The sequence below is a fragment of the Cryptotermes secundus genome, unplaced genomic scaffold, assembly GCF_002891405.2.
Source record: "Cryptotermes secundus unplaced genomic scaffold, Csec_1.0 scaffold885, whole genome shotgun sequence".
NCBI classification, from domain to species: Eukaryota; Metazoa; Arthropoda; class Insecta; order Blattodea; family Kalotermitidae; genus Cryptotermes; species Cryptotermes secundus.
The window spans coordinates 77,701-99,729 of NW_019731235.1; the positions used below are offsets into that span (position 1 = coordinate 77,701).

General features: G+C 40.4%; 1 protein-coding gene across 1 annotated transcript in view; it reads left to right on the forward strand.

Moving 5' to 3' along the window:
- Positions 1-22,029, forward strand: part of LOC111866614 (ras-related protein Rap-2a) — a 126,882-nt gene that overhangs the window by 46,187 nt on the left and 58,666 nt on the right. The gene's annotated exons all lie outside the window — the stretch shown is intronic.

Sequence of the window (22,029 nt, forward strand, 5' to 3'; positions counted from 1 at the left end):
GCGTCCTGTTTCCGCCTAAAATTGGCACGCGAGGTGTTTTAGAGGTTGTACTGTGGCACGGCTATCAGTAGGATCTGAGCCTTGTTCGAGTTTTCTTGTATCGTCCTGACAAACAAACACGCAGTTCTTTCTCTTGCGCCGTTGGCTTTAAAATATACGCAAAACTCACAGACCGAACGCAACTGTTAACTGAAGCCATAAAACAGACCACGTGTGCCAGTACAAACTATACAGGAAGTTTGCTATTACAAAGAGTGATTGTCCTCCTTTTTCACAATGTTTTGCTACTCAGGCCTATCGGGCCAGCTTTAAGGCATTACAATAACTACGTTTAAAATTTTATCACACAGTATGAAACATTTCAGACACGTATACAACTCCAGATACCGTCTTTGGTGATCCCGGCTTGTGCTATTATTATTATTATTATTATATGTAACTACTTCTATCATACACTGTGCTGAGTCTATAATTGGCCTTGCGGCTGTTGGCTCAGCACATAAATAATAAAGAATTGAATTGAATTGAATTATTATGTCTCTATAAATCTTTGTTGAGCCTTGATCATTTTTCATTTTTTCAGTTTATTGATCCCATACAATGTTGGTAGGATCCTTTGGACGGGGGATCAGTCTGTCACAAAGCTGCTACCTACAAACAGAACAATACAAACACAGGATAAATGCACAAAATGCAGACATCATTGCCTAGAGTGGGATTCGAGCTCAAGATCCCAGCATTTGAGCGAGCGATGACGGTTCAATCCTTAGACCACACGGCCATTGTGGCTTATGCTCTAATGGTAAAGCTAAGAAATGTCATGTTTGGAGAGAATGAAAAGGGCTATGTGCCATGAACTGAAGAGAACAGGGAATGCAGCGTTATAATTTCGGAATTCGCCTAAAAGAGCCGACGGAGAAACGAGTCAGTGGGATTCATATCCTGAAAGAGATTTTAACCGGATAAATCCAGAACACAAACAAACATTTTGCCAGTTCGCTGGAAAAGAAGATAATTCTACATCTACACACACACACACACACACACACACAGGGTAATAGAACTTAACGTTCTGTTAGGCAGACGTTCATCAGGGAATTAATTTAGTATCCTTTACCCTAGATACAAGCGTCTGCTCGCAAATTTCCGCAGCTACAGCCTTGACACACATGTCAAAGACACGCCTTACCAGGATGGTTTACTGTAATGTCCTAAATTATGGCTTCAAATGTACGGAGGGAATGAGTACTCATGAAGTGAGGGTTATCTTCAAATCGTGAAATTACAGAAGGAGAAAGTAACAAGAAGACATATACGGGATTTGTATCCTTATTTCTTAGACAGATTAGGTCATCTGGTATATTTCAGAATTAATATTAGCATTATGAACCTTACAAACAGTTGTAATGATGCCCTTAACGGGGATCAGCCAATCGCAAAGCCGCTACATACCCTTCGACCCCAGTGTCCGAGCGCACGAAGATACTTCTGGCCTTAGACCTCATGGCCACTATGATGGGCAGGGTAAAGGGAAAAAGGTAAAATTGTCGCTGTACGTAACTAATTAAGCACAACGCCATGAAAACGTATGGGGGAGTGCATGTATTTTTGTTTTCATTGGCACTATAGCCCCAGTGGGCCTAGGCCTACCTCCATGAACTTCTCCGTTCACTTCGGTTTTTCTAGATCTTACACATTCGGTAGGACTTCTTGGGCGGGTGATCAGCTCGTCACAAGGCCGCTACCTGATACAAACACAGAAAAAGGCACACACAGAAACTAAACATCCACGCCCTGAGTGGGATTCGAACCCACGTTCCCGGTTTCCAAGCGAGCGAAGGCAGTGCACGCTTTAGACCACTCGGCTACCGTGGCCGGCGGGGTGCATGTATAGATCCACATTTTCTTGACCTCGGCACTAGTTGGAGGTGTTATCAGTAGGGTACGTAGTGATAACTGGAACAAATCTGAAAAAGAGTGATCATTATTAATTTCTATACTTTGAAATCAACATCTACCTGGGGAGATGCAGGGTGAAACATAAATTTTACCGGTATCACCGTGCTACTCACTGAGACACAAACACGATATCGGACACAAGATATGGTCCTTGCTCTGTAAATATTTGTAATATTCTAAATAACGTCCTCTAAGATTGTGTTCAGTACGCACATAACCAATTTCATTGAATTGCTCTTCGTGGCAAAGAAAATCAGGAGCGAAAAATTTTCTCCGATAGAATAAACGTAAGCTTAACTTTCAAATACATTCTTTACCACTCCACATATCTCATGCCATTAGTACTCACACACATCTGAATCTGTATCTGTAATGAGCGGCAGGGCTAATGACCCTGTTCTGCAAAGTGCATTGCTGTGAGATCTGAGACTTGAGCAGCGGCAGCTGTGATCTTTCAGACTTTCGTCGGAAACATCGGCAATTTTCTGCCAGAGTACACAGCACCATATACCAGAAGGCAGTACTCATCAAATACATATTTTCTGTACCTCTCTCTCTCTCTCTACATATATATATAAACAAAACTCCACGGTTTGAGTCCGCAAGCGAACTATACCGACCGAGCGACCGCTGTTTGTCGGCGAAGTTAGTGGAGGTCAGATTTCCTGTCTACAGACCTACAGATTCAGAGGTTCGGGTTCGATTGACGGTACAACCAGATTTTCTGAGAAGTAGTGGGTCTGGAACGTCGTCCACTAAGCTTCGTGAGGATGATTGAGGAGCTATTTCGAGGAAATAGCGGCTCCGGTCTAGAAAACCGAAATTAACCGCGGTGGGGATTAGTTTCGCTGACCACGCGATACTCTCTATTCGCTAAAAGTTGGCACTCTCTCAATATATACAGCACAGAAAAACAATCTTTCTAATAAACGTTGTAAATCATTATTACATTTAGAGTTATATCATGCGATAATTATAAGAAGACTTCCGCCACAAAATGTTCGACTGAGCTTAATATATAGATTGGCCCAAAAGTCAGCTACTCTGACACAGTCTCTTGTATTAAATGGTATGTTCAGATTTAAACCTGCCAATCATTTTTAAAGCAGTATCACAGCATTGTGAATTTTACATTGAAGATGGAAATCCTCATTTCATAATTTTGCAAAGTCATTAAGCAATAATGACATTTCTAAAATATTGCCGCGTGTTGCCGCTGTAACGCGACAAATAAATTCGCGCAGTTCTGGGATTTAGCGAATAAGTTTATTGGCCAGTCTCCTCTACGCTTCCAAGTACAATTATCGTCTGCTTATAGTGTCGTCAGACGTTTCTTGCAACACTCTTCTAGTTAGCACCACTAATCTCGGTGAAGCCTTCTGTTCCCTCGGAGCTACCTGTAGACCGGCAACTCTTCTAAGGTCAGCTACAAACTGCAAACTGCAAACTGCAAACTGAAACTCCTCTCTGAGTCTGAGTCTGAGTCTCATTTTACGACCGACGGTCAGTAGGCCAGTCTATCTTGGCATAAAGCACCCATCTGGGGCTTGCGACCAGATCTTTATTACTGTTTGACAGTTACGGTCTTGTTTTTTCGTGGGCCCCCTCTCTAACGAGAGGACGGGTCTGTCTTTTGTATATACTCGTACTGCTGGTCCTTGCCAGCGCAGTCTTCCTCGGGTCCGAGTCCCTTGGTACTCGCGACCATAGATGTGAGACTTCCCTTTTCGTCGCCTCCTACGACTCGCAGGGTCACGGTGGAGGTATTACACCTCGCCTCCACACGGGGGCGAAACTCGTCTCTTGTCACAGTTGGACTCTTAAGGTGCGTCCACATTACTCGTGCTCGTGTTCGCCAGGCTTGTGCTCGTCGGGAGACTCGTCTGGTTTTTACTTGTGCTCGTAAATCTTCGTCCACACTACTTCAGTTGCTCGCCAGGCTTCGGCGCGTGAGGATCCGTATATTTACACGTAGTGTGTATAGGCTGTAGTCGTATTTTAATTTATTGGTTATAGTTTTTAAATTAAAAATAAAAATTTGCTTGTCTTGTGACTTGTCATATCGTCCACATTACTCGCAAGCACAGCGAGTCACACGAGCACGAACACGAGAAATGTGGACGCGCCTTATAACTTCTACGCGGACTCGAGAGGGAATCCCATCTCGAAGGGTTCATTCCGCTTGCCGCTATCGAAACGTTGCTTCAACAGTTCGTGTGTAACGGTGGGAACTCCACTGTCAGGTTGCTATCCGCTGTATAGCAACGGATGCGTTTTGATTCCCAGCCGTTATAGCGGGAACGTAACTCGTTGCCTAGGAAATCAACCCTGGTCTCCTCAACAATTCCGCATTCCCGGCGGCACGCCGCAATATTTTAGTGTAAGTAAAGTAAATAAAGTAAAGCTATCCCTGTAACAGGCCCTGAAGGCCCATAGGGTTCTGAGACGTTGAGGCTCCCACATTATCTAGACAGTCGGCTCAAAGATAGCGGTAAGGCTGTCAGCCTTACGCGCCGGCCGCGCTTTACTTAATTATTTATTTAATTAATTCCTGGTACTCGTTTGTGTTAGAGGCTGAGTTGACCCCAGGGCCACAGTGTGGTTGGAAGGATTAGGTCAACTGAAAAAATCCAATGACCTCATCGGGACTTACATTCCACTAACCAGTTAACTGAATTTTGCGTCACCTTGTAGTTTAGCTTTTTACTTGACCGATATGGATCGAGATTAAATTCGTCTGATAAGCTCTAATGTAGTCCCCACTGTAATGAAATTTATCGAGTTTTATCGAACAGGAAAAACGCGAACTGACAGGTACGACCCCTCCGATGAGTCAAATTGGTGTAAAAACTACACAGAAATGAATTCAAAGAGCAGGACTTCAGGCACTCAAGCAGATACCATTTCTGGTTCAGTGGTACCCATATCGTGCGTTTTCATTAATATCTCGAGCTTTGCTCTCAGTCTACTTGACATGAGTGAATAAGTCAATGGTTCAAACATATTGAACAGAGAATCTCGATTGCACAGCTCAATAGCATCGCTCTAGCATCAATGGAAATTCGTACTGTGTACCTCCTGCTTAATATTGCGGAAATTCCTGAATAAAATCTCCGCAGGAAAAGGATTTCTTGACGGAGATTTATAATGGTTTTCTACAGAGTCGTGATGACTGTTGCCGCTCACAGTGGCCGCGCGGTCTAAGGCATGAACTGTCTTCGCCCTCTCAAACACTGAGAACGTCGGTTCGAATCCTACTTGAGGCATGAATGTCATTGTGCGTTTATTCTATGTTTGTGCTGTCCTGTGTGCAGCTAGCGGCCTTGTGACGGGCTGATCCCCCCTCCAAGGAGTCCTACCGGCTGTGTAAAACATCAAGAAACTGAAAAAGCACCCAAGGTGCAATAACGGGCTACAGAGCCACAGTTAGATAGTGAGAATGATGTTAGAATTTTACATTGTCTGAAATTGTACATTGGATATATGCAATGTTTCGGACAATTGCCATGTTTCTGACGTCAGGTTTAAAGGGGGAGGAGCTACTCAGCTGGTCCCGTTAGAGAGAGCAATTCCTGATCACTGAACAGGTTGATGGTGATGATGATGATGATGATGATGATGGTGATGATGACAAATCTGATTTCGGAAACATATACAAAACATACGTCACATATTGGACATTGCCTAATAAAATATTCGTATACGGAGATTTGTCTGTTTTAATCTTTCTCTCTGGGCAAATACTGTAACCTTATAATATTCAATGGAAAATGTACCCACTAATGCTTCATATCTCACTAGTAACAATATTACGATATACAAGCATATAAAGATATGAACGGTTCTATTCTCTGGGACATAACATCGTGTAGACCGATGAAAGTCGACCGACATTCCAAAGGAACTTATAGCCTTTCACATTTACCTTTCAGCCTGAGTTTACTTGGTGCCTACTTCATGCAGGGTTCTTACTTGGCTTATCCTGCAGATGGAGGCGACATATTCCCCGAAACGCCTACTGACTTTCAACAGACTGCACGCTGTTATATCCCAGAAAATAATACTTTTCATAACCACCGCTGTGAGACCCTCAAATTCTACTTTGTTACTACGATACGGAACTCTGCAAGGAAGAAGGCTAAGAAACAATTCGTCTTATGCCGGCGCTACACGATGCTACGAACGTTGGCTCCAACGTTGGGCAGAACGTNACAGAAATTCTTACTAGACCGGTTACTATGAAACTTGAACGAGTGTCAGCCTGCTGCAGGGGGTGAGGCAAGGAGAGATCATTAGAACAATTTAATGATGACGAAAGGATAAAGCAAATGGTAGGGCTTTGGGGGACAAGGACACAGCCACTTTAATGAGAATATTAAACCTTCAAAGACTGGTACATGTCCACATTCGGACCTGTGGCGCTTCGAATTCGAATGAAGGGTTAACATTAAGCTAACCTGGCCCGTTACAAAGTAAATTACGGCAGTTTTGCTAGTAGGGCCTCCCCTTCTGCTCATGGTCCGAGATAATGAGCAGTACTGAGAATCTGAAAGTAGAAACTCCGAAGGGCTCCTGCACTGAGGTTAGGATAAAGTACAGGTCGAATGGAATTCTAAAGTATTATCACCAGGGTCCGGATTTTGATGACCTGAAAATTTTTAAAAATGACCTATAAAATGACCGAAAAAATTCAGAAAATTGACCTACGGGGGGAAAGGAAGCACACTTCGCTTCCATGTTATTCACATTTCAGAAAATATATGAAGAAAAATTTCCTAAAATGGCCAAAAATGACAAGAAATACCCTTAAAAGTCCAAAAAATTTACCACAAAATTACCCCCCAAATGAAAAAATGACGTTAAACCTAAAAATGTAAAAAAAAATGACAAAAANAATGACAAAAATTACCTATAAAATTTACATTTCTGTAACCAGCAGCTCATATCCGAGATTTATATATTTAGGAGCATCGCGTAGGATACAAGAAAAGAAAGATGACATGTCATCAAAATCCAGGCCCTGATTATCACACATCAATATAATAATATATTTGAGAATCCTGTTGCATTCATATATCACTCACTCATTCACCTCTGTCTTTAATGCAACTTAAAATATTCACAAAATCTCTTTAATTTAAAATAATATTAAAATCACATCAATTGCTACATGTTTCGGCCTTAATTGGCCGTCTTCAGACAAATGTTCACTTTTTGAAACCGTCGCACTTCACTGGATTTTAATAAATATATTTCCGTTGTCCATGTTTGTGCTCTTTTCGTAGTGGGAACATACATGAGAAGGAACCCCTCGTCTCACTCAACTGCAAACCATATCTCTATCAGATAAGGGGTTGCGAATTATTTTCCCATTTTATTGCAGAGTTACAAATCCAATCAGACGCAGGTAGCATCATCACACATAATCCACGCAGTGTCACATACTACAGAAATGAAACAGCCCTTCATATTGATAAGAAAATTAATGTCAACTAAATTAAAATAAACTTTTCACATATGTAACTATAACTTACTTACTTACTTACGTAACTGAGCCCTTCTGGAGGAGCCGTCAATTCTGCAGCTACACAAGATTTTTCAAGCATTGTATGGAACCCGAAGGTTCATTACCGTGTTCACAAGAGCCCTACACCGGTCCTTATCCTGAGCCAGATCAATCCAATCCATACCATCCCATCCTATCTCTTTAAGATCCATTTTAATATTGTCCAACCACCTACGCCTTGGTCTTCCCAGTTGTCTCTTTCCTTCTAGCTGTCCCACCAGTATCCTATATGCATTCCTCGTCTCCCCCATTCGTCCTACATGCCCTGTTCGCCTCATCCTCCTTGACTTGATTATTCTAATTTTACTTGGAGAAGAGTACAAGTATGCAATTTTAATGAGTGCAAAATTACAGCTATACATAAATTCGGAATAATTTAAGATATTCAAATTACATGAAAGATTTTTAAAATTTATTCTATATCATGACACGGTCTTGCCTCGCATGATTTTCAAGTACAACACAAGTTTTTAGACGATGCGCACAATAACATCAAGAAACCTTAAGGATGTTCAGTAATGTATTAACTGAAACAAAACCCTTGATATTTTTGATATCGAAATATGCCGGGTTATCAGTTAAGTCGATTTATGTAAATATTTAATGTTGTAATTTAAATGTTCCTCGGTAAATTTTTAAATTTACGTTCTTAAATAACTAGAAACAAATATCATTTAGCAAACATTTTATCATCTGTAGAGTTCCAGAAAATCTCTGTTTAATCAACGAAAATTTTTCATCTGCATAAATTAAATCTTAAAGGAAGAGGTTATGAAATTGCTGACTGTATTCAAGTGGCTCAGAATATGACATAATGGAGTGCCCTTGCCAACGGATAAATTACATTCGGGTTGCATATGACTAGAGGAATTTCTTGATTATCAGAGTGACTATGAATTTCTCAAGAAGGACACTGATCCATGAAGTTATCTCGTTAATGAGCTAGTTATTATGAGCAACTCCTCTGTAAAATATAGCTTTCAGAAGCTAAGTAAGTTTAGTAATAATCAGCTTTATCTCCTGAATTACAATGATGTAAGAGAGTTGCTGCTTCAGCCATTACATTAAACATCGTTTTCCCTACAATGAAGGTCATTATAGTGATGGAAAAATTAAAATGTGTCGCTTATTCAGTGTGAGGCCTGATAGAGTTATCATGGCAGCGCTCATTCGCGTGTGAGGATACGTCACAGCGCAGTCCCTGTGATCATGCCCGCCGAACTGACAAAGGGGGGCAGTGCAGCGAGGCTTGGTCCGAGCCGGTTCATCAGCCATACCATGTACCACGGATCCAGGCTGTCACGCTCCGTTCCCATATTTCTCATTTTATTATTTACCGTATTATTAACCCTCGTGTCCAGCTTAGCTCTCGGATTTAGTTTTCGGCCCGGATATAGGCCAATGTGAATGAGGGAATACATAAATTTTATGGGTCCCTCCGGGCAAATGCAACAAGAGAACATTAAAATAGATCATGGCCATTTCCTTCCACAGCCATCTTGAATCAGCATTCACGATCGTCCTTCTGTATTGCAAGTGAAATAACCTCACTGACTGTTAAAGTAGTGGTTGGAGAAAGCTGTGCAAAGTGGAGCTTTATAATTTCCTCAATAAATACAATAAAAATGATCAAGTCAATAAGAATAAGGTGCATAAGTCACGTGGTATGCATGGAGATAAAGAGGAATGAATACAGAGTTTTAGCGGGAAAGCCAGAAGGAAGGGAATCACTGGGAATACCCGGACGTGGGTGTGAGGATAGCATTGTCGCTTATTTCCTAGGTAACGCGGCAAGAAATTTATGAGGGTCTCGGATTAGATGAACATGTTTATTGGATAATTGCTTGTTTACACTGAAAATTTTAACCACTCTCACTTATAACGCCTTCAGACGTTTCCTCTTCAACTGTTATACCCTCTTGCACCAATATTCTCGGTGGAGTGTCTTCGTTCTTCGTTTTCGTTACTCGTTCTTGTCAGGTCACTTGTTGAATATGAACTCTCCTTAGCTCTTGTTGGATCAAAACTCTCTTCCTAGCTCTCGTCGAATCTAAACTCTCCTCTCGTCAGTTCAGAACTGATTTTGCTCTCGTAGGATACGAACTGACTTGGTCTTCTGAATTGTCCTTCGCTTATATCCTACGCTCGGAAGGGATAGAGGCTGTCTTGTCGGAAGGTGCAGTTTCGATGTTAGCTAGAATATCCGTTGCCGCGGGAATTCAACAATTCTGCGTCTGTTGGGTAGGCAGATAATGAATCTTTGTGTTCCATAATATGTTAGAAAATTCTTGGGTAGCTTAAGGAGTGACACCTTCTCAAGAAATTAAGAAAGAAGGAATAATCCAGTCTACGCCTAGATATACCAAGCAATCGTTTCTTTATGACTTTCAAACCAATATTTTATATGCATTCCTAATTTTGAATTTCGAGAAAAAATGTTTCTTGATAGTAAGGTATACTCTTAAAAAAAATATGTCTACACGGAGTTATGACTGAACGAAAATATTAAATCGCTAATAGATACTTATACCCGTCACTGGGTACGGTCCTAAGCTAATTCATAGCTTCCTCATAACATGTTTCCCTAACATTCATCTTAATAATATCATCTCGTCTCCTTTCCTATCTTCCCGCCTTCTATGAGATCTCCGCAATCGAAAGTCAGTTAATTGGTTAGTTAGTTCGCACAGTAATAATACAGCAAATACAGAAGGAAATACTAATTTACACTGCAGTTTGTAATTAATCTTTAAATGATTAGCATATTGATAGAAGTCTCAATGTTACGTAGTTCCCCTTCCAACTTTATTAATCTCAATTCTGCAATGTGATTCTCAGGTCAGTAGGTCGATTACCCATTTCCGAAATAGGGGCCATGAGCGAGGACTCCTATCCCGGTCTTCCCTCTCCCTGCATACCTACCACTGTTTCCAAACTTGGCTTAATTTTATACACTGAAGATGTAGGCAGCACGTTACTCCGAAGCGTCACTATCACTTTGTAGAATACAGCAATCTTCATAGACACCAAGAGAGTTATAAAATCATATCTCACTAACGATAAGTTCTTCGGTGCTTGTTATTTCTGTTAATCAGAGACATTTGATCTTGAAAATGCGGGTCGCAGAAGAGAAAATTTGATCTTTATGGTTGTCTTAACGCGCGCTTAAAATAAAGCTAACAGTCCTGTCATCAGTGGCTCATATCTGTATATTGACAGGGCCTACATGCGTTTACGGCTTGCTGCTGACAGTAAAGCCATAAATTCGCAAACTCGAAAGTCGGGTCACGCCACAGAACGATTCGCTCAGACAGCCGTGTAGCATCAGCAACTAAATACAGCAACTAAGAGTACGGCAGTTCCGTTGGTTCTCACATCAAGATCATCTGGAAAACTCCATTTCTGAATCTATAGAATTAGTTTCACGAGAGCAGATAGGATTTATCAAGTGATCTTCTGTACTAACAGGTGGTTAATCCCAAGAGAGGAAGTCTGTATGATGGCTTACCGGAAATTGAAAACCCGGGCACATTGCAGACCTCCGCATCTGTGGTGGGCATAGGTCTCATCCTATGTGACGAGTAGCTGCATCGAAGCAGACACTCCAGTGTCATATATATCCATTAGACCTTTTAATAACATCCCTTATATTTCAACCCTTATCGTTTATTAATTCTGTGTTCTTGCCTCCTGTACAAGAGCAGCTGTCGGGGTTCTGTATCGCCTCAGGAGATAAGTCTTACAGAGTCTGAAAGAAATTACAGCTTAATGGCATAACACTTAGCTTACATGCAACAGGTGTTTGGTCCGAATGGTAGCTTGTGTCATTTCCCCGAGACTACTCAAAGTTTCCTTGCTCCATGCAAGTAATAATTCAATTCAATGAAATTAAATTATTTACTATTTATATGCCGAGTCAACAGCAATTACAGACACAGCATAGTGTGGATACAGGTAATCACATTGTGAACAAATATACGAGCATAAAATCAAAGGCAAATTACAGACAAGCACTGAAAGAAAAACAAATTAACTCAGAGAAGTAAACAAACAATCTAACAGAAATGAGGAGAGGTAACAAGAACATGATAACTAAGAACTGCATAACACAGAACATTACAATTATGAATAAATATTATTAATAATTTTAGGTTGATGGGTATAAATTTGATTGACAGAAACTGTTCCGATTGCAAATATGTCGAGATCTTTACCCACCGCGTTGGCAGCATAGGCGCACCTAGCAGAAGGACAGAGACAGAAGGACAAACACCAAACAATGAGAAGTCTCTAAGATTGCTGGGAGGAACAGGTACGCTAATATTTTCAAAAAGGGAAATGCAGGATTTAACATCACGATAGACGTGAAAAAAAGGGCATCAATATGATGTCTACCTTACGTAAAGAATGTAGACATAGTTTTTCTATGGCAAAAATATAATTATAAGAAACTTGAGGGGAAACAATAAAAACAAACGAAAGGAAAAATTCTGCTGAATGCGCTCAAGCTTATTGACATCAGTGGACATGATGGAGTTCCAAACTACCGAGGCATATTCCAACTTGGACCTGACTAAAGTAAAGTACAAGACATGCAAATAATTCAATTAAATTAAATTCATGTTTAATTACATGCAAACTTAACAGCACAGAGGCCAATTACAAAGCTAGCACGAATAGAGAAATATAGGAAAAAATAATTAAAAAAACAAAACAAAAATGATAGTCTATATTAATTAAACAGTTAGCATGAATAAAGATACAGAACCAAACATGCACACACAAAGCCACAATATGAGAATTTGTGTTTCAAATAGAGCAGTATATAATGATAATAATAACGAAATTAATAAATTAATGATAATAATAATAGTTTAATTAATTCAGTATAAGATATGTTTCATCAACAGAGTTTTTGGTCCAAAGACGTCAACGTCCCTACAAACAATATTAGCAGCAGAAGCGCATCTAGCAGAGGGGCAATTTTTACTAACAGAACAGATATTGAACATAGGAAAGTCTCGGATATATAGAAGAGGGACCCGAAGGCCAACAGTTTCCAAAGCAGAAGGTCAAAGTACAGAACCACGATAAACTTGAAAAAGGAAAAGCGCATCAAGATGATATCTCCTCTTTTGCAAGGTGTGCAATTTCAATTGTTCTAAAGCAAAATCGTAACAGTAATCTACTTGAGGAAAAAAACGTTTAAAACAAAGGGAGGGTTAGAGACTATGATGAACATTGATCTCTATTTTACAGTTTCTTGACTATATGGACAGTCGGTAGGACTCCTTTGGCGGAGAACTAACGCGCCGCAAAGCCGCTACCTACACAAGACAACACAAATACAGAACAAATACAAACATCCATGTCTCGAATGGGACTGGAACCCCCAAACTCAGCGTTCGAGCGGGCGAAGAGGAGTTCATGCTTTAGACCGCGCTACCAATGTGACGGACACCCACGTAATTAATAACGAAGAATATTATCACCTGGGTCCTTGCGCCGTGTAGCCTGGTACAGGTGTACCGATACTTTAGAGGAACGTACTGCTTCTATTTTCAGAGTCGAAGAGGGAGACAAACAAGCAGCAGAAACGTGTCTGTACCTAAAGATGGAGATAGTCTATTCTTCCGAAACGTCGGTAAATTTCTCCCAGACTGCATGGCGCCACCTCCAAAGACATAACACTTTTCATAGTCACCGCTGCAAGAACCACAAATGTCACATAACTGAATATGATTTCGCGTCGTGAAAGTGAAACGGCAGAGGGAAAAATGTGACCACCTGTTTCCAGTTGCACAGCGCATTAATGGGGCTCGTTTCTGATATCATTGAGCGCTCGTATTTTGGAACTTTTCCGACTGACAGAACTCTGTAACAGATATTTGCTCTGCAGAAGAAATCCTAATTTATAGATGAAATTTAAATCTCTAAAATGTAAAAGACTCACTTCCTCAGTCACGTTTTCTGGGTAAGCAAGAAAAGAAAAATAGAGAAATATGAAATTCATTGGAATGAATAATGAAAAGTATAAAGACAGAAAAGAGAATAGAAAGAAACAAAAGTAATGAAAAGATTATGAAATAAAATTGTAATATGATTTCACATCACCTGTGTTTCTTTCGATGTTTCCATGCATACAGAGATGGTAAGAAAGTCTATAAAGTGGAGATAGTTATGAAAGTAACAGAGTTCCCCGGTATATTATTGTACATAATTTTTACTGTTACAGATTGTCACTACCTGACATTTCCAAACATAATTTCAAAGATCCATACCATCCCTACGATTATATTCGAAATTCATAGTGAAAATGTTTCATAAATAACCTCTAAGTGCATTAGCCTTAAGTGATATTTACCTTACACAATTTCAGGATAATATATCATGTGATGCTTCGGGTTAGGAATACCATTCGATCAAAATATTGGTATTATTAACCAACTAACTAACTAACTGTCAAACTAAGCCGCGCCATAGCTCAAGTGGTTAGTCGCTGGCTTTTCACCGCGGCGGCCCGTGTTCGATCCCGGGTCTGGTTAAGTGAAATTTGTGGTGGACAAAGTGGCGCTGGGGCAGGTTTTCTCCGGGTACTTCGGTTTCCCCTGCCAATCTTCATTCCCCCAATTGCTCCCCAATCAACCTCACCTATCGTCTGGGGCTGTTACAATAGGCCAGAATTGGCCACAGTACAAGGGACTTAGTCCCACCCCACTATCAAAAAAAAAAACTGTCAAACTAAGTAATTGGAGGTGAGTCTATCTTGAGTAGTCACCAGTTGCTCAATTACTCATGAATTCTCCAACATTTTATGAAAGGTTCATTGCCATGTTTACAAGAGCCCTCTACTGGTCTGTATCTTGAACCAGCTGAATATATCTAAGATCCGTTTGAATGTTATCTTCCTACCCACATCAAGGTATTCCTAATGGTCTCTCTCTACTCCTGGCATTGCATTTAAAACATGTTTATTGTCCTTTTCTCTCAACGTTTGCTACATGCCCTCTCCATTTATGTCTCCTTGACTTCATCATTCTAATTATATCTGCCTACATTACACTTTGTAAAGAATTTGGGATTATTGTTGGTAGAAAATTAAATTATATAGTCTCAGTTTCTTTAGCGTTTGTATCTAGTTTGATAAAAATCAGTCATTTGTTTCAAAAGTTATTAGAGGGAATACAGAGGCACATGCCCGTGCACACAACCGAAGCCCAGTTCTATCTGAAAATGAAGCAGACGTGAGCGTAACAAGAACGGACACCTGCACTCCATTTGTGCTTTGCTGATAATGATGTGTTAGTTAACATACAAAATATTTTACTCACTCAGAGAGTCAATTGAATTAGCTAGCAAATAGCGTACTTAATTCCCGAGAGTCTGCAAGCGAAATAGAGAGGGAACTCAGTTCAAGGTTTTTCATTGACTATATGTACACTACAGTCTTATAAAATTATTCAAACGACAGAAGCAGAAATTGCTTTCGCTTGCAGGATTTCTGTTTCTCACAGCCTCACTTATGAAGAGTTTTGTCTTCTGAGATATAACGCCGTGTACTTTCGGAAGAACATCGGTTGGCTTTTGGCGGATTATATGGCTTATATCTCAGAGGACGTAACTTCACTTTCCCTTGCGATTTTGCATACAAAATTATCTTTGATATTAAAGTATTGTCAATACAAGCCTAAAACTTTGGATGGATGGAAAGCCATATTCCCAAGCAAAGTCATCTCTTCCTCCACTGATGTCGAGTGTGAATTCCACGAATTTATCCAGCTAATGAATGTACGTAAGCACTTCAGACAAAATAAATTAATGCTGGAACTGAATTCACGTTTTGACATTGATTCGCAATGAACGGATTCATAAACTGGGTTTTCTACAAATATCCAGGACATAGAAAATATCCCAAATAAATTCTGTAATGTTTAACTGACTCTTCTTTCCAACCACAAATTGTTCTTTTTATAAATAGGAGCTGATGGGGAAAATAAATTTCAGGATAGAGACGAATGGAAAATAACTTAAGCATCTTATACTAGCACGTGAAAAGTGTAACAAGATATACTTTTTTTTTCATTCATGTGTAGTTATTTTTTTACCATTATTGAGAAATGTTAGACCTCGAGTGTTAAAACATGAATTGATTTTGTACGTTTATTCCATTTTATTGGCTTCAGACTCCCCTATATCCTTCTGAATTATACCGGAGATGGACCGAACTACATTCAATTTGAGGGGGGGGGAGATTAAATAGGATTTTTAGAAACGGATCGCAAAGTAATGAATAGCAACATGGCGGCTTAAACAGACAGTGTAGATAAAATTAAAAGAAGCATGCCCGTAATCTTGTCATCACTTTTCATAAGTTTCCACTTGCTTGTATAGATTTCACGGAATTCCCGTGTATATATCAGTCACACAAAACAACATGATATTAATCATTTATTTCAATGGTGTTTACCTCACTGTATGTACCATGATCAGATAGATGATTAGCAACACAAATATTATAGAGATTATGGGCATCTGCAACAGTTCAATAGACGATGTCTGGTGTTGGATCCTTAAAAAGATTTACAATGTTGTAAAATATATGAACGTGACAACAAATTAAAGGCCTGCATGAGAATAACTTGGGGATAATATTTCATTCAGTTAAATAAAAATAACAAAGACTAAACGCTTCATATCCTCTGTATATAGAATAGAAGTTTTAAAGAATAAAACAAATGTTCATTCAGTTCACTGGAATTTTATAAAGAGGAGAAACTGGCGAAGGTTCAAAATTCGAAGTACTGAGTTAAAATTGTTTTAGGTGTATTTTAACAGTCAATTTTAGCATCTGGTAGTATTTCCTGTTTACTCGTAGGCCCATCTTCGTTTATTGTTTTACCAGAAGCTCTGGTTGATGTAGGAGTCTTATTTGAATCAGGTGTGTGCTGTTGGTTTATACTGCATCCAGCTCAGACTCACTGTCGACGTGAACAAATTTTTTTTCAAACCCATCTATAAGCCAACACATACTTCCGCTCAGACAGTTACATCCAAATATTCTTCTCAGCATCTTGTTCACAAGACACCCTAAATTTATGCTATTCCCTTAGGACAAAACATACCAACATTAAAACCATGAAATTATCACGTGATAATGTAATTTTTATGATTCAGTTTTTATGTTTTTAACTATCAGAGAGGAAAACTTATATATAAAATTCCTATGAGTGATTATAATATTCATTTTCTAGTTGGATATTGATTATATTTTGATGTATAGACCCGTTGATAAGCGGGAACTCTGTAAACAACTATCATTTGTGGACAACGGCTCGGTAAACACGTTCCCGCTGCAACGAATACGTACGGAACAATAGAGGTACTACCACGTGCCCCTCGAATATAGTTAGGAAAACAAATTATCCTGACTTGAATGTTTTCGTTATTTTCATCAGTCTTGTCCCTCGTACTCAGACGCAATACCTGCTAACCACGATCGTCTATACGCAAGACCCGTTCCAGTTTAACAGTCACACGCCAACTTCAGTCGATGTTCTTGCCTAGAACAGAGGATGAGTGGCATTTCTACTGGAAACGCCTCTCATTCAACTTCTCCGGCGACTCCCCACACAACGGTGAGAGTGTAAAAACGTAAAATTGTCACTGCGCTTAAAGAAGTAAGCATATGCCACGAAGACTAATGAGGTGTGGAGGTTAGCTTCAAGAGCACTAGATGGAGATCAGTGGTCAGCTCCACGCCCTACCCGTTTCACCTTTCGAGAAACAGCCCCAGTATCCATCTCAGAGGGGGCTAGGTTGGCCCTAGAGATGGCCTGATTGCTTTGAAGAAATTTATCTTTCTTTTATGGGAAAACGAGCCCCAACACCTTGGTCATATAGTCCATGGCCTAGTGACTATACCGACTATGTTATCCCGTCTCCGTGTTGTGACAGTGTAGACCGGCAAGTGAGGAACATGTAGAGCGTGTGAACCAATCACTGCAGTTGATATAATGTGAAATGTTCCAGGTATATACACAATTATGAAGACTTTCGTGTCACCTTTTCTATATTTTAGCTTTGCGAAACCACAGTCGTGTCGGAGTGCCTTCAGCATTGGGTTAGTTTTACTGCATACTAACTTTCGGACTGGGTTCAATTAAATGAAATCTGTTACGTTTTATAACATCCATAGAATATTAACATTCGTGTAAACGCCGTAAAAGGCGTCACAATTGGTATTGATTGATTGTTATGTTATTTATGGAACCCCATTCATAAGTTGTATGGAAATGTATGAGGTATGAAGACCGCAATAAGTGGACAGCATGTGAGAAATCTGAAGGGGGGTTTTAGTAGAATATTTGGAAGTAATATCCAAATTTATCATTTCGACATTGCGCTGCTCTTTACTAACTTAATGTTAGTGACTTAATGCAACTGAATCTGTTTTACATAACCACAAATAAAGTAAAGTTATCCCTGTAACAGCCGTGAAGGCCCATAGGGTTGTGAGACGTTGAGGCTCCAACATTATCTAGACAATCGGCTCAAAGATGGCGGCGAGGTTGTCAGCCTTACGTGCCGGCCGCTCTTTACTCCCCAGGAAAATTATTTAATCAATTCCTGGTACTCATTTCTGTTAGAGACTGAGTCGGCCATAGTGCGGCCGGAAGGATTAGGTCAATTGAAAAAAATCCAGTGACCTCATCGGGACTTGAAGCCGCGACCTTCCGGCTTGTAGCATAGTGCCTCAACCAACTACGCTACCGCGTGCCCCTTGTTTTCCAGAACTGACACAATAAAAATGAAAAAGTATTAAGCATAATAAAAGAAGACTCATCGTCAAAATTATAGCGTCTGATACTGCTGCGTGACGTTGAACAAACAAACGAACAGACCACAATAAAGAAGACGAGAACAATAGAATTAGATACGTCACATGGGACCAGGCAACATGGTCAATGCACGTATATCTCAGCACTAACACAGGACAAATAACGATTTTGAATCTGAACCTGCTTCTCGTGTATACTGAGCTCTTTCATTATAATCCTTCGTAGCTTCTTCCGAATGTTGAGTATGAGGGGTGAGCCATAAAACTGGCCCTAGCACTGCTACCTTCAATGGTCTATTGTCCTTCTGAATGTTAATGCATGATCAGCGTTTTCCCTCTGATTCAACGCTATATAATCTCTGTTATTAAACATAATAGTTGCGAAAAATTACAAAGAAAATGAAACAGATATCTTAAAGTAAGGGGAAGATTTCGACATCCGAAAGAAACAAATAAATGTAATAAGAGGGTTAATACTGTCACGTGACTGACTATAAACGGGGTTTGAATTGGTAATCAGCAAAAACAGTGGAATAACTGACTACATGACAATTGTTAAAGGTAAAGCGGGAAGAATTTTAAGGTTTTATTATTTTTTTATATTTTTTTTATTGCTAGTGCGGTGGGACTAAGTCCCTTGCACTGCGGCCACTTCTGGCCTATTGTACCAGCCCCAGATGATAGGTGAGGGTGATTGTGGAGCAATTGGTGGAATGAAAATTGGCCGGGAAACCGAAGTACTCAGAGAAAACCTGCCCCAGCGTCACTTTGTCCACCACAAATCCCACTTGACTAGACCCGGGATCGAACCCGGGCCGCCGCGGTAGGAAGTCAGCGACTAACCGCTTGAGCTATGGCGCGGCCAATTTTAAGGTAAGAACTCAACATTTCAATACATAGAGTAAGGAAATTAATGAAAAACTTATAGGTCAGACGGTCTGTCTGGCGATATTCGAACGGTGAACCGCTCATACGAGAAGTAAGGGCACTATACACTGCACTGCGACACGTGCTGAATGTTCCTGTCGTAATTTGCATTATGATCTGAAAGTTACAACGTGACGGTCTCTCGACTGATATACTTGTTGCTAGATTTCATTAAGATAACACACCACGAATTATTATGCAAGAGAGTGAGAGACTGTACGTAAAGCGGCCATAAATTTTTTATGAAATACTCCTTCCGTACGTTGATAAATATTAAAATGAAATTCATTAGAGATTTCAAAGGGACTTTTCCTTTACAATTTTTATATAGGATACTGCGCAATTTCTGAGGTATAAGCCTATTTAATACAAAGACGTTTCGGAACTTGGCTGTGCTCTGCCTCTGGGTGAGTGTAATTTACCTCCAAATATATTGGGCAGTATAATACTTTGCGGTGAACACAGTGACCGCGCAGTTAAGTTTTATTTACTTTTTTGTGTTAATTTCTTGGCGTGCGGTGAGATAAATTCACTTGGTACGTGGCCTAGTGTACCTTCACCGGATGATAGATGATGAAGAATGTGGAGCGGTAGGTGGAATGAGAATTGGCAGGCGATACCAAAGAATTTAGAGCAAATCTACTACACTGCTACTTTGTCCATCACAAAACCCACATGATTTGTCCTGGGTTCTAATTCGGGCCGCCGCGTTGGGAAGTCGGTGACTAACCACCTGAGCTACCGCGCAGTCTAAGGCATGAACCGTCTTCGTACACTCAAACACTTGGGTCATGGGTTCGAATCCCACTCGAGGCATGGATATCTGTAGGCGTTTATTCTGTGTCTGTATTGTCCTGTACGTAGGTACTGTTACTGCCTCGTATCTTTAGCCCCGGTAGAGGGGTCCGCCATCTCTCGCGGAGCGGAGGGAGCAGTCTTGTCAGCCTACGTCAGCGTGGGTACTACCAGTTTGGAATGTAGCGTCTTGGAGTGTGGTCTGATGTATAGTACTACTCCTGGTCTCCGTAAGCAATGTTTTCCGCTCGGGGAGTAGCTCTGAACGGCCCCACAGCAAGGGTATAGCTTCGTGTGCCCCACAACAACGTTTGCCTTTCCGCGCGGCTAAAGTTACCGGGCAGTAACAGTAGAGGCCTTGCATCGCGCTCATCCCCCGTCGGACGAGTCCTACCAACTGCGTACAGGATTACGAAATTAAAAAAAGCGGCCGGGGTCCAACAAAGGGCTGTAGAGCCATTGATGAATGACTGATTAATGCATTTCGATTTAGCCTAATGCTTAAAAAGACACAACAGTCGTCAATAGAAATGAAAACTATAGCTATCCTTTAACAGGCCGTCGAGGTCCATAGGGTTGTGAGACGTCGAGGTTCCGCAATTTTCTAAGAAATCGGCTCACAAATGGCGGTGAGGTTGTCAACCTTACGCACCGGCAGCCCTTTGCCCCCAAGAATATTCCTGGTACTCATTTCTGTTAGAGGCTGAGTCGAACTTGGGGCCATAGTGCGACTGGATATATTAGGTCAATTTAAAAATACAATGACTTTGTTGGGAATCGAAACCGCTACCTTCCAGCTCGTAACATGAGCATCAGCGAAATACGCTATGGCGTTACAGAAGTAAAAATTAACAACAGGCTAATAATGAATCTGTCAGCATACTGTAGCGACAACCAATCATCTGTAGAACGGAGCAGAACCAATTTCTGAAAAGTCGCGCATGGCAAATACATCACAGGCAGTGGAAAATGCCGAACATAACAATCGTATAATGAAGTATTCATTGCCACAAACCTATACAGACTAATGAGGGCTCATTTTACTCACCTTTCGAAGAGCAAAACTCAGGAGACAGAATGTTATTTCGGGACAAGCGTGACTCCAAGTGTCCATATTCTAAAAGAAGCTAATGTTTTATAAATACCGTATTTACGCATGTATAGGCCGCAGCACAATTTTCAGACAGAAATTATAGAAAAAATAATTTTCTTGGAATATTATTTCAGGAGTATTACACCCTGTATTACTAATTATGAACATATTTTTTTTTAAATGAAGTGTGATTTCGAATATTTCGAATATAAGCCGCACCCCAGTTTTCCTCTCGAATTTTTGGCAAAAAATGCGCGGCCTATACATGCGTAAATACGGTATTATACGTTTATTCGAATAACGGTTGTGTTCAAAACTGCGAATGTTCAGGCATTTGAAGAAAAGTAAAGCCTTAAATTCTTCCAAAAAAGATCCCGATCATTACTCGCGATATATTAGCCATCTCAAATCATGATATTTTGTCATGTAATTCTCCAGCAGCTCCAATTTACTTTGTTTTACTTTCGTAACTGCCACTCACAGTCGCATATACGAATGAAATATGACTTTCTGAATGTCTGACTCACTCGCTACAGACGGTCTGCTTTAAGGCTCATTTACCTGAATGGCGGACAAACTAACATGGCCAAGTTTTTTATAGGCATTATTTTTCTGATCTAAGATATAACGAGGTCACGGTAGCCGAGCGGTCTGAGGCATGCAACGTCTTCGCTCGCTCTGAAGCCGGTATCGTGGGTTCGAATCCCACTCAGGTCATGGATGTTTGGTGTTTGTGTACAGGTAGAGGCCTTGCGACGAGCTGATCACCCGCCCACGGAGACCTGCAGAATATCTAAGATCTAGTAAACAGAAGTGAAACGGAGGCAGGCCAGGCCCAAATTGGGACCGTAG